Source organism: Bison bison, unplaced genomic scaffold (assembly GCF_000754665.1).
Source record: "Bison bison bison isolate TAMUID 2011002044 unplaced genomic scaffold, Bison_UMD1.0 scf7180017864495, whole genome shotgun sequence".
Classification (NCBI taxonomy): Eukaryota; Metazoa; Chordata; class Mammalia; order Artiodactyla; family Bovidae; genus Bison; species Bison bison.
In genome coordinates, this window is record NW_011495054.1 from 9,269,359 (window position 1) to 9,279,330 (window position 9,972).

Genomic DNA, 9,972 nt, shown 5'->3' on the forward strand with positions numbered 1-9,972 from the left:
GTTAAACAAGCAGGCTGACAGTATAAAGCCTTGACTTACTCCTTTCTCAATTTGGAACCAATCTGTTTTTCCATGTCCAGTTCCAACTGTTGCTTTTTGACCTGCATACAGATTTTTCAGGAGGCAGGTCAGGTGGTCTGGTATTCCCATATCTTGGGAATTTTCCACAGTTTGCTGTGATCCACACAGCCAAAGTCTTTAGTGTAATCAGTAAAGCAGAAGATGTTTTTATGGAACTCTCTTGCTTTTTTGATGATCCAGAAGATGTTGGCACTTTGATCTCTGGTTCCTCTGCCTTTTCTAAATCCAGGTGAACATCTGGAAGTTCACAGTTCAGGTACCTGAAGCATGGCTTGGAGGATTTTGAGCATTACCTTACTAACATGTGAGATGAGTGCAATTGTGCGGTAGTTTGAGCATTCTTTGGCATTGCCTTTCTTTAGGATTGGAATGAAAACTGACATTTTCCAGTCCTGTGGCCATTGCTGAGTTTTCCAAATTTGGTGGCATATTGAGTGCAGCACTTTCACAGCATCATCGTTTAGGATTTGAAATAGCTCAGCTGGAATTCCATGACCTCCACTAGCTTTGTTTGTAATGATGCTTCCTAAGGCCCACTTGACTTCACATTCCAGGATATCTGGCTCTAGGTGAGTGGTCACACCATCATGGTACTGGGTCATGAAGATCTTTTTTGTACAGTTCTTCTGTGTGTTCTCACCACCTCTCCTTAATATCTTCTGCTTCTGTTAGGTCCATACCATTTCTGTCCTTTATTGAGCCCATCTGTGCATGAAATGCTCTCTATTGTTCTCGTTGATCTCTGAGGAAGGCTTTCTTATGTCTCCCTGCTATTCTTTGGAACTCTGCCTTCATAAGCTTATACCTTTCCATTTCTCCTTTGCCTTTAGCTTCTCTTCTTTTCTCAGCTATTTGTAAGGATTTCTCAGACAACCATTTTGCCTTTTTGCATTTCTTTTTCTTGGGGATGGTCTTGATCACTCTTCCTGTACAATGTCACAAACCTCCATCCACAGTTCTTTAGGCACTCTGAAGAGATGGGAATACCCGACCACCCGACCTGCCTCATGAGAAACCTGTATGCAGGTCAAGAAGCAACAGTTAGAACCGGACCTGTAACAACAGACTGGTTCCAAATTGGGAAAGGAGTACGTCAAAGCTGTATATTGTCACCCTGCTTATTTAACATATATGCAGAGTAGATTATGTGAAATGCCAGGCTGGATTAAGCACAAGCTGGAATCAAGATTGCCAGTAGAAATATCAATAACCTCAGATATGCAGATGACAGAAAGCAAAGAAGAACTAAAGATCCTCTTTTTTTTTTTTTTGAGGGTGGGACTGAATTTTATTTTATTTTTTTAATTTTTTAAATTTTATTTTATTTTTAAACTTTACATAATTGTATTAGTTTTGCCAAATATCAAAATGAATCCATCACACGTATACATGTGCTCCCCATCCTGAACCCTCCTCCCTCCTCCCTCCCCATACCATCCCTCTGGGTCGTCCCAGTGCACTAGCCCCAAGCATCCAGTATCGTGCATCGAACCTGGACTGGCAATTCGTTTCTTACATGATATTTTACATGTTTCAATGCCATTCTCCCAAATCTTCCCACCCTCTCCCTCTCCCACAGAGTCCATAAGACTGTTCCATAATACATCAGTGTCTCTTTTGCTGTCTCGTACACAGGGTTATTGTTATCATCTTTCTAAATTCCATATATATGCCTTAGTATACTGTATTGGTGTTTTTCCTTCTGGCTTACTTCACTCTGTATAATAGGCCCCAGTTTCATCCACCTCATTAGAACTGATTCAAATGTATTCTTTTTAATGACTGAGTAATACTCCATTGTGTATATGTACCACAGCTTTCTTATCCATTCATCTGCTGATGGGCATCTAGGTTGCTTCCATGTCCTGGCTATTATAAACAGTGCTGCGATGAACATTGGGGTACATGTGTCTCTTTCCCTTCTGGTTTCCTCAGTGTGTATGCCCAGCAGTGGGATTGCTGGATCATAAGGCAGTTCTATTTCCAGTTTTTCAAGGAATCTCCACACTGTTCTCCATAGTGGCTGTACTAGTTTGCATTCCCACCAACAGTGTAAGAGGGTTCCCTTTTCTCCACACCCTCTTCAGCATTTATTACTCGTAGACTTTTGGATCGCAGCCATTCTGACTGGTGTGAAATGGTACCTCATAGTGGTTTTGATTTGCATTTCTCTGATAATGAGTGATGTTGAGCATCTTTTCATGTGTTTGTTAGCCACTAAAGATCCTCTTGATGAAGGTGAAAGAGGAGTGTGAAGAAGCTGGCTTAAAACTCAATATTCAAAAGAACTAAGATCATGGCATCTGGTCCCATCACTTCATGGCAGATAGATGGGGAAACAATGGAAACAGTGGCTGACTTTATTTTCTTGGGCTCCAAAATCACTGCAGATGTTGACTGCAGTCATGAAATTAAAAGATGCTTGCTCCTTGTAAGGAAAGTTATGACCAACCTAGACAGCATATTAAAAAGCAGAGACATGACTTTGTCAGCAAAAGTCCATCTAGTCAAAGCTATGATTTTTCCAGGAGTCATGTATGTATGCGAGAGTGGGACCATAAAGAAGGCTGAGTGCTGAAGAACTAACGCTTTTGAACTGTGGTGTTGGAGAAGACTCTTGAGAGTCCTTGGACTGCAAGGAGATCCAACCAGTCCATCCTGAAGGAAATCAGTCCTGAAATTTATGGGAAGGACTGATGCTGAAGCTGAAGCTCCAATATTTCAGTCACCTGATGTGAAGAACTGACTCATTTGAAAAGACCCTGATGCTGGGAAAGATTGAAGGCAGGGGAGAAGGGGATGACAGACGATGAGATGGTTGCATGGCATTACCGACTCAATGGACCTGAGTCTGAGCAAGCTATGGCAGATGGTGAAGGACGGGGAAGCCGGGCGTGCTGCAGTCCATGGGGTCACAAAGAGTTGGACATGACTGAGCAACAACAGTGCAGAGGTGTGACTGACTCAGTCATCACTACTGCTGTTGTTAATTCACTTCAGTTGTGTCCAACAATTTGCAACCCTACGGACTGCAGCCCACAAGGCTCCTCTGTCCATGGGATTCACCAGGCAAGAATTACTGGAGTGGGTTGCCATGCCCCGCCTCCAGGGATCATCCCTGCCCAGGGATCGAACCTGCATCTTGTATGTCTCCTGCATGGGCAGGTGGGTTCTTTACCACGAGAGCCACCTGGGAAGCCTGATTAAATCATTAGCCACTGGTGATTCTTCAGCCCCTCTGCTGGAGAGGCAGGGCTGAATGTTCCAAGCTTCTGATCCAAGACTTTGTGTGGTCCAGCCTCCATCCTGAAGTTATCTAGGTACTTCATTTAAAAGGCACTTCATTCAAACTAAAGATGCTTATCACTCTGGAAATTACAAAGGTTTTAGGAACTCTGTGCCAGGAACCAGGCACAAAAGCCAAATAGCTTTCTTGTCAATTTCTTGTTAATTGAGTCACTACTATCCTGGCAGTTTTAATTCTATTTACGTCACTTGGGTGTCATAAAAACCAAATGAGTTTATGAACATACGGTATTTAGAAAGGTACTTGGCACGTAGAAAGACATCTACTGGTGTTTATTTCTACCATTATTATTGTTTCTTTTATTCTTATTACCAAAGATCAGATTGCTACAGAGTGGTCAAGCCACAGTGAAAGCCAGGTCTGTATATTTCCACCAACTCTGGGTCATCCAGACAGTACTTCCCAGACATTGGGACATCACTGATCAGTCACAAAAGTAAACAGATAAAAAGTTAACACATGTGGATGGATGTAGTGTATTCCATTTTCCGGTAAAAATGACTACCATCTCTCACCACCATCACTTCATAAAGCAAGGGCATTTTAGTCCCTCAAAGGTAGGAAAAACAGATAATCATAGGATGGAAGAGAGCCCTTTAAATTACAAAAGTGTGGCTTTCTGAGCACTCTCTCAACATTACCCTTCTGATTTCCCCACAGAGCAGTGGAGACCTCAGCAGAAGCCGCCTGGCCTTTCAGCCCAGGTTTCCAGTGTTTCCTGCCCGGGAGAGGGGCTATAGCACAGAGGTTTGGGGTGTTAGAGCATGTTTCTAAAACAATGTGTTTTCAGAAAATTGTGTGTTGATAAGTAGCTGGAGAAATTATAATTTTTATATTTGTGTACTATATATATATCTGTTCTTCCCCAGGTAATAGCACACATTGAACCAACCTGAAAGAGGATTTCTTGTAACAATAATGTAGTAACAGGCTCAGACGAGCTTATCTCACAATTTATAGGGGTTGCATGAAGCCGCAGCTGAGAAACTCCTGGTGTGAATACCAATCTGGGAATAACCCCATGGGACTCAGACACACCTAGGCGAGCCCTGATTTCTCTCTGCATCTGTCTTGTGCGGGCAACACGCATGGAACGGGGCTTTCTCCGTAGCCAAGCCGAGGCAACAAATCCAGAGGCCAAGCCAGCCTCCAGAGGGCCTGAGGAAAAAGATGAAAGGGTTTCTGAGATTGGAGCCTGGTCCCCTGGAGACTGGAGAGGAAAGTCACAGCTGAGTTCCCAATGAGAAAGAGGCAGCCATGCACATCTCAGAAAGCTGGAGTCTGCATGACAGACCAATGTGAGTTGGAGTCAGATTTCTGCCACTTCCTACCTCTGAGTCTCAGCTTCCACATCTGTATAATGGGCTGCTAGTTGAGGCCTCAGCCTGCAGCAGCTTGAAGCAGGATTTCTTTCTTTTATTTTTTTTAAGCTATGCTTATTTATCTATTTTGATGTGGACCATGTTTAAAGTCCTTACTGAGTTTGTTACAATATTATTTTCTGGTTTTGGTTTCGGGGCCTCAAGGCATGTGGGGTCTCAGCTCCCTAATCAGGGATCGAATCTGCACCCCTTTCTTTGGAAGGTGGTGTTTTAACCACTGGACCACCAGGGAAGTCTCTTGAGGCAGGATTTCAGTTTCCTTGCCAGAGACTGAAGTCAGGCGGTGGTAGCGAGAGTGCAGAATCCTAGTCACTATACCACCAGGGCCAGTGGCCAGTGACGAGGCCCTGGCCCATGGGTTTTGTAGACATGAATTTTAATGAAGAAATGGAAAGTAGTGAAATGGATAAAGCGCTTATTAGGAGGAAAAGAGTACATGTGAATAGACACAAGCCAGTGGGCTCAGAGAGGAGTCACGCTCTCAGTCATTTGAATCATTTCATGGTCTTGATGTAGTAGCTAAGTCACATCTGACTCTTTTGTGACCCCACTGACTGTAGCCCGCCAGGCTCCTCTGTCTGTGGGATTTCCGAGGCAAGAATATTGGAGTGGGTTGTCATTCCCTTCTCCAGGGGATCCTCCTGACCCAGGGATCGAACCTGAGTCTCCTGTGTTGTAGGCAGATTCTTTACCACTGAGCCACCTGGGAAGTCCCTTGAATCACTTATGTGGGGCATTTCTTCCAGGTTTCCTTTGACTGGTCGTCTTGCTTTGTCTGGCTCAGAGTCCTCCTGCTGCCAGTACAGCAGGGTTCTCCCAAGTGCGCATTTCTTAGCCAAGAAGGAGTTTAGTGAAGAGGCCTCTGGGTTGGTTGACCTCACCTACTGTGGAGGCCCCCTCCCTTTTGACCTCCAAAGAGCCTTTCTGCGTGCGTATAGTTGGGAAGTTCTCCTTAACCTCAGAGTTGAGAAATATGTGGTCTCATACCTGGGAAGGGCTCAGCCCCTCTCTTGCTATTTTGTCTTGGAGTATCAGTCCACAGGGATGAACTCCCGTGGCTCAGCCTGGGTCTCATCTGTTTCCTGCCTCGGTATTAAGTTGAATCATGTGTGTGCGTGTGTGCTCAGTCGTGTCTGACTCTTTGCAGCCCTATGGACTGTAGCCCACCAGACTCCTCTGTCCATGGAATTTTCCAGGCAAGAATACTGGAGTGGTTTGTCACTCCCTTCTCCAGGGGATCTTCCCGATCCAGGGATCGAACCTGAGTCTCTTGTGTCTCCTGCATTGGCAGCAGATTTTGTACCATGGCACCACCTGGGGAGCTTAAGTTGAGATGCCATTTTTAATGGGTCAAAAAAAAGCAGTTTGTAATTTAAAAAAAACAACAACAACAAACTTTAATAAGCACTAGTGAGCATGTAAAAAACAAAACAAAACTGGAACTGTATGCCTTGTGGGGATGGCACATGGTACAGCCACTTTGGAAAACAGTTTGGCAATTCCTAGCAATTTTAAACATGGATTTACCTTGCCTGCGTGCTTAGTCACTCAGTCATGTCTGACTCTGCAACCCCATGGACTGTAGCTCTCCAGGCTCCCCTGTCCGTGGGGATTCTCCAGGCAAGAACACTGGAGTGGGTTGCCATGCCCTCCTCCAGGGGATCTTGCCAACCCAGGGATCGAACCCATGTCTCTTATGTCTCCTGCAGTGGCAGATAGGTTCTAGCAAATCAAATCTGACAATATATATAAAAAGAATAATACATTGTGACTAAGTGTGGTGTGTGCTAGATATTCAGGACTGATTTAAGATTTGAAAAGTCAATAAATGGAATTTGCCACATTAAGGAATTAAAAAAAGGAAAATTAAGAGGACTTCCATGGTGGCCCAGTGGTTAAGAATCCACCTTGCAATGCAGGAGACACTGGTTCCATCCCTGGAAAGGGAACTAAGATCTCATGAGCCAAAAGCAACTTAAGCCCGAGTCCCGCACCTACTGAAGCCCATGTGCCCGGGAGCCCCCGTGCCACAGTTAGAGAGTCCATGTGTCATACGGACTCCCTGAAAGAGACACTCTCATCATATGAAAGATCCACATGAAGCAACGAAGATCCCGCGTGCCACAACGAAGACGCACACAGCCAAATAAATAAATACTGTTTCAAAAAAGGCAAATTAAATGAACTGCTCAGTTGATGCAGAAAAGCATCTGACAAAACTCAATATCCATTCCTAATAAAAAATCTTCATCGATTCAGGAATAGAAAGAAATTTTTTAACCTGATAAAAGGTGTCTACCCAAAAAACCTGCAAATAACAGCACCCTTAATGATGACAGACTGAGTGCTTCTCTTCCTAGATGGGGAGTGAAGCAAGGTGTCCACACTCATCATATCCATCCAGCATTTTGCCTGAAGTTCTCTTCAAGGCAATAAAGAAGGGGGAAAAAATTAAAGGCATATAGATTGTAAAGGAGGAAGTAAAACCAAAATTATTTGCTGAAGGCATGATGGTCTCAATAGAAAGTCCTAAAGATTTTGCAAAGGAATCCTTAGGAATCCTCAAAGAAGCTACTAGAAGTAATAAGTGAGATTAACAAGGTTCATGTACAAAAAATGAATTGCATCTCTATAAACTAGGTTTTTCCAGGAGTCACGTATGTATGTGAGTTTTGGACCATAAAGAAGGCTGTGTGCCAAAGAATTGATGCTTTCAAATTGTGCTGCTAGAGAAGACTCTTAAGAGGCCCTGGACTGCAAGCAGATCAAACCAGTCCATCCTAAAGGAGATCAGTCCTGAATACTCATTGGAAGGACTGACGCTGAAGCTGAAACTCCAATATTTGGCCGCGTGATGCAAAGAGCCAACTCATTGGAAAAGGCCCTGATGCTGGGAAAGATTGAAGGCAGGAGGAGAAAGGGGAGGCAGAGATGAGATGGTGTGATAGCATCACCGACTCAATGGACATGAATGTAAGAAGACTCCAGGAGACGGTGAAGGACAAGGAAGCCTGTCGTACTACAGTCCATGGGGTTGCAAAGAGTCGGACACAACTGAGTGACTGAAAAATAACAAACAACAAAACTAAGAACAACTCTTTGGAAGCTGAAGTTAATTAATGCCACCACTATAACATCAAAAATGTGATATACTTCATGATAAGTTTAGCAAAAAGTATTTAAGACCTCTGAGAACTATAAAATATTGCTGAAAGAAATTAAAGAAGGCATAAATAAATGGGAAGATAAACCACATTTATGAGTCAGAATGTTCAATATTGTTAAGATGTCAGCGCTGTCCACTTTGATCTATAGATTCAGTGCAATCCCAATTAAAACCTCAGAAGGACTTTTTTGCAGAAATTTATAAGGCGAGTATATAATTCATATGGAAAAGCAAAGGATGTAGAAGAGCAAAAATCATTTTGAAAAAGACCAAAGTTGAAGACCTACATTGCTTGATTTTAACATGCATTATAAGGTTACAGTAATCAAGACAGTATCAGTTTGGTATTGACATAAAGATAGACATTTAGATCAATGGAACAGAATAGAGGATTGAGAAATAGACCCACATATATATGACTAATTGATTTCCAGTGGTGTTGCCAAGGCAGTTCCATGGGGGAATGGACAATCTTTTCATTAAATAGTTCTAAAACAACTGGATGGCTACATGTAAAATAAATAAGTGAAAGAAACTTGACTCAGTGCAAATCAGATACAAAAATTACTCAAAAGAGATCATAGACCTAGAGGCAAGAGCTGAAATTATAAAATGTTTAGGAGAGAAATTAGAAAAAAATCTCTATTGGCTTGAATTTCACAAAAGTTTGAAAAATATTTAAGATATGCTTAAGTGTGTCTATCTTCTTCCTTGGAAGAAAAGCTATGATCAACCTAGACAGCGTATTAAAAAGCGGAGACATTACTTTGCCAACAAAGGTCCATGTAGTCAAAGCTATGGTTTTTCCAGTAGTCATGTATGGATGTGAGAGTGGGACTATAAAGAAAGCCGAGTGTCAAAGAATTGATGCTTTTGAACTGTGGTGTTGGAGAAGACTCTTGGGAGTCCCTTGGACTGCAAAGAGATCCAACCAGTCCATCCTGAAGGAAATCAGTCCTGAATATTCATTGCAAGGACTGATGTTGAAGCTGAAACTCCAATACTTTGGCCACCTGATGCAAAGAACTGACTCATTTGAAAAGACCCTGATGCTGGGAAAGATTGAGGACAGGAGGAGAAGGGGACGACAGAGGATGAGATGGCTGGATGTCATCACCGACTCAATGGACATGAGTTTGAGCAGGCTTAGGAGCTGGTGATGGATGGGAAGCCCGGTGCGCTGCAGTCCGTGGGGTCTTGAAGAGTCGGACATGACTGAGCGACTGAACTGATGAAAATGAGAAGCCACACTGCAAACTGAGAGGAAATATTTAGAGAACACATAGCCAGCAAAAGTTTTTTCCTCTGGAATATATGAAGAACTCTGACAACACAATAATTTAAAAACATAAAAACAAACTTTAAATAGGCAAAAGAACTAAACATACATCAAAGAAGATATTTGGATGGCAAATAAACATGTGGAAGGATACACACCATCATTAGTCATTAAGGAAATGAAGATTAAAACCGCCAAACACCCACTGTACGGCTTAAATGGGAAAACTGAATTATAACAAGTGTTGGCATGGATGTTAAGCAACTGGGACTCTTACAAGCTCCTGGAGGATATGCAGAATGATGCAACCACTTTGGAAAGCCATCGTGTTGTTCCTAATTAAACACACACCTACTGTCCGATACAGCCGTTCCGCTCCTAAGGATTTACTTAAGAGAAATGAAAACATGCCTCACCAACCCTTGTAAACAAATTCTTGAAGCAGCTTCATTTGTAATAGCCAAAAAGTAAACAACCCGAATGCCCATCACACAGGTATGTCCGTTAAGAAAAACTGCAATGTTTCCATACCAATGCAGTACTACTGGTCTCTTGATACTTTTCATTCATCTAGTATATTTCAGCACTTTCCTTGAAGCATCAGATTACAGGGAAAGTCTCCCTGATGTCAGAGGATTTAAAATAAAACACTCCCACCCCAGGCCTTGGTACCCTCCATACCCAGGACCCATATCTTTATCCTGATTGAGGGATCCAGTCACATTTCCATAGTCAGGTGGGTTTTTTGTTTGCTGCT